Here is a 4,639-nt window from a genome sequence, read left to right on the forward strand (position 1 = left end):
GCGCAGTTCAGAAATCACTAAAAATGAATAAATGATTTAGGAAATTGATTTTAATACAAAAATAATTCCAGAAACTTGTATAATTCATATTTATTTCATTTTAACTCCAAATTGAGTAATTCCAGTTGCAATAATTTTGTATTAACATTGTATATCAACTAGTAACATTGTTTAACCATAAAACTTAAATTAAAATTATTCATTTGGATTAATCTACTCTAGATGCTTATTAACTTCAGAAATTCATAACTTAGAATCCGTAACTCCAAAATTAATGATTTCTGTTCCTAGAATCTTATTTTAATGAGTAGATTATTATTATGTATTTTGTTTACATGTTTGGTGTGATGTTAATTTTGCCTATACACTGCTTGTTTGTATTGCTACGACTAGCGTGAGGTCACGTGTCACCTGAAGATCATCCTGGTACCTGGAATCTCAAGTCCCAGGCAAGTTGTGCCCTTGATCACTTCTTTTTACCTACTCATGTTCTGATTAATCATAATGATCTGCATAGGTTAATTTTGATGGGACCCAATAGGTTACCCTAGTTTGTCTATCTTTATACCTTGTTTACCACTGAACTTTTTGGGTAGTACTTGCTAGTGCTTTTATGTGGTTTTGGGTATGAAGATACAATATTCATGATCACACTTTTATTATCTGTTTATTATCACTGTTCATGATAAGATCATTATGTTAATTGGAACATGGAGAACCACCCGGGAAAACAGTGCTACCACAAGGGTTTAATGGGACGCCCTTGGCCGATTAATTAGGAAAGCTAGTGGAAGACTACCTTACCCGAAAGGGGCAAGGGCAGTAGGGGAGTGGTCAGTGTAGGGAGGCCCTCGGGAGGATTTTGCTGCGATGGCGGTCCTGCAAGGGATTCCTGCATTGGAGCTTCCTATAAACTGTAGCGGGTTTTCTGAAGCTAGTGGAACTTTGTAAAGGCCTCGTAGTGTTACCCTGCCTCGCCTCCTCGGTAGAGGTGTATGGGAAGTCGCGATCCCTTGGCAGATGGGTAACATGACTTGTGGGTAAAGATGCGCAACCTCTGCAGAGTGTAAAACTGGTATACTAGCCGTGCTCACGGTCATGAGCGGCTCGGACACTCACATGATTAAATTATGGAACCTAAACTCAATTTGTCATATGCATTGCATCGCAGGTGAGGTTGTTACTTTTGTTCTACTACTTAATTGGGCTGGTATTTACTTATACTTAGTAATGGCTAATAAAATTTTGACCAACTTTAAAAGCAATGCTCAGGTTCAGCCATCCTCTTTGGTAAGCCTTACACTTCACATGAACTCCCACCTTTTGGCGAGTTCATTCACATTATTCCCCACAACTTGTTGAGCGATGAACGTATGTGAGCTCACTCTTGCTGTCTCACACCCCCCCCCCACAGGTCAAGAACAGGTACCGCAGGATGAGGCGCATGGAGGATGCTGTGATGAGTTCGTGAGAGGTCTAGGCCGTCGTCTCCCAGTCAACTTTGGGTTGCTGGATCGTTTCCTCATATGATGTAATTATTTAATTATTTTTGTACAGAACTCCTGTTATATAGTAAAGATGTGACATTCGATCCTGTGCCACTATGCATCATATGTGTGAGACTTGGTCCCAGCACACCTGGTGATTATGTTCGCGCCCGGGTTTTGGTGCCCCGAAACCCGGGTGTGACAAGCAGAAAGAGCCAAGTAAATCTGATGGTCGCTCGTCCGATGCCTTATGAGTTGGCCAAGGAGTTTGACAGGTTGAGTCTCGGATTTCTAAACAATTCGCGAGGAGTTACAGTTGAGTTGGAACCTACCTTAGAGCGCGAAATCAAAGAAGCGCAGAAGAATGATGAGAAGATCAGTGAGATCCGGCGACTGATTCTGGATGGCAGAGGCAAAGATTTTCGAGAAGTTGCAAAAGGTGTGATCTGGTTCAAAGACCGCTTGTGTGTTCCCAATGTCCAGTCCATTCGGGAGTTGATCCTTAAGGAAGCTCATGAGACAGCCTATTCGATTCACCCTGGCAGTGAGAAGATGTATCAGGATCTGAAGAAGAAATTCTGGTGGTACGGAATGAAGAGGGAAATCGCAGAGCATGTGGCTATGTGCGATAGTTGTCGAAGAATTAAGGCAGAGCACCAGAGACCAGCTGGATTGTTGCAACCGTTGCAGATCCCTCAGTGGAAATGGGACGAAATCGGTATGGATTTCATAGTCGGATTGCCTCGCACTCGAGCCGGCTACGATTCCATCTGGGTAATAGTGGACCGTTTGACCAAGTCAGCCCACTTCATACCTGTCAAGACCAACTACAGCAGTGCAGTATTGGCAGAGTTGTATATGTCTCGGATCGTTTGTCTTCATGGTGTGCCAAAGAAGATAGTGTCAGACAGAGGAACGCAGTTCACCTCTCATTTCTGGCAGCAGTTGCACGAAGCCTTGGGCACACATCTGAATTTCAGTTCAGCTTATCATCCGCAGACAGATGGCCAGACCGAAAGGACCAATCAAATTCTTGAAGACATGTTGAGAGCCTGTGCGTTGCAAGATCAGTCCGGATGGGACAAGAGATTGCCTTATGCAGAGTTTTCCTATAACAACAGTTACCAGGCCAGTTTGAAGATGTCACCATTTCAGGCGCTTTATGGAAGGAGTTGCAGAACTCCATTGCAATGGGATCAGCCTGGAGAGAAGCAAGTGTTTGGGCCAGACATTTTGCTTGAAGCCGAAGAAAACATCAAGATGGTCCGAGAGAATCTGAAGATAGCGCAATCGAGACAGCGAAGCTATGCAGACACAAGAAGAAGAGAGCTGAGTTTCGAAGTCGGAGACTTTGTCTATCTAAAAGTGTCACCGATCAGAGGAGTTAGAAGATTCGGAGTCAAAGGCAAGCTAGCACCCCGCTACATTGGTCCGTATCAAATTCTTGCAAGACGTGGAGAAGTGGCCTATCAGCTCAGTTTGCCAGAGAGTTTGTCTGCTGTGCATGATGTCTTTCATGTGTCTCAGTTGAAGAAGTGCTTGCGTGTGCCAGAAGAGCAGTTGCTAGTGGAAGGTCTTGAAGTCCAGGAGGACTTGACCTACGTTGAGAAGCCAGTGCAAGTCCTTGAGGTTGCAGACAGAGTCACCCGAAGGAAGACCATCAGAATGTGCAAAGTCAGATGGAATCACCACTCTGAGGAAGAAGCAACCTGGGAGCGTGAAGATGATATGATGGCTAAATACCCTGAGCTCTTTGCTAGCCAACCCTGAATCTCGAGGGCGAGATTCTTTTAAGGGGGATAGGTTTGTAACGCCCTGAATTTGGGGGTAGAATTTTTTCTTCTTTTCTCTCACCAAATTCGGGCGTTACTCTCTTTTCTCTTTCTTGTTTCGCTTCTTCTTCCCAATTTCAAACCAGTATAGCGACAGGTGTCCGTGTCATGTATAAACCAAAACCTAAGTGTCATGTGTGTTGCATCATGCCGAAGCACATTTCTTTGTCTGATGTTGAGTGTTTGTCTCGTTCCGTTCCGGATTTCGAAAAGGAGGAAACCTTTTTTCTTTTTCTTTTCTTTTCTTTCTTTTTCCCTTCTCTCTCTCCTCCCTTTTTCTCTCCCCCGCGCCGTGGGCCGCCCCGGCCGGCCCAACCGCCCCCCCCCCCCCCCCCCCCCGCGCGCCCCCTTTGGGCCCATTTGGCCCAGCCGCCCCTCCCTCTTTTCCCCAAAACCCCTCTCTCTCCCTCCCTTTCTCCCATTTTCTCTCTAGCCGCCGCCCCCTGCCCTAGCCGCCGCCCCCTGCCGCTCGGCCGCCCCTGCAGCTCGGCCGCCCCCTGCAGCTCAGCCGCCTCGCCGCTCGGCCGCCCCGTCCTCGTCCCCGGTGAGCCCTCCCCCTCTCCCTTCCCTCTCCCCTCCCCTCCCTCTCCCCGGTCAGGCCGCCGCCCAGCCCGGCCGCCCCTGCCCGCGCGTCCAGCCGCCGCTCGACCGCCCCTGTGGCCGCCCGGCTCGGCCGTGTGCCCGCCCGGTTCGGCCCCCGCCGCTCGGCCGCCCGCGCCCCCGGTCCGGCCGCCCGCCCGCCCGCCCCAGCCCGGCCGCCCCCTGCGCGCCCAGCCGCCCCAGCCCGGCCGCCCCGCGCCCGCGCCCTGCCCAGCCGCCCCTGCCCCAGGCCGGTTCAACCGCCCCCTGGCCGGTTCAACCGCCCCCCTGTTTTTTTTATTTTTTTATTTATTTTATTTTATTTTATCTTATGTTCTTTTATTATTGTTATTTTAGGCAGGCTAATCATTGTTCATGTTAATGAAATAAGAAACTTAATTTAGAATTCCGTTACGCTAGCTAATTCATATAATCAATGGTTTATCCAGTTCAATGTTGATCAACTAAAAATGACTAGGTTTCCATTAGTGCATATAACTAAATTCTTTTGTTAGAACCAATTGTAACTAATCATTAATGCATATAACTAAATTCTTTTGTTAGAACCAATTGTAACTAATCATTAGTGCATAAGCTTTAACCCCCCCCCCCCCCCCCCCGCGAGACCTTTTCCCGTTTCTTTCTAACCATAATGAATGCGATATCGAATGTCATACTTGATGCATATTCACTTTATTTGTTCCCTTGTATGATGTACTGTTTGTTTCCCAATTTGAATGG

This window comes from Zea mays, chromosome 1, assembly GCF_902167145.1.
Source record: "Zea mays cultivar B73 chromosome 1, Zm-B73-REFERENCE-NAM-5.0, whole genome shotgun sequence".
NCBI lineage: Eukaryota > Viridiplantae > Streptophyta > Magnoliopsida > Poales > Poaceae > Zea > Zea mays.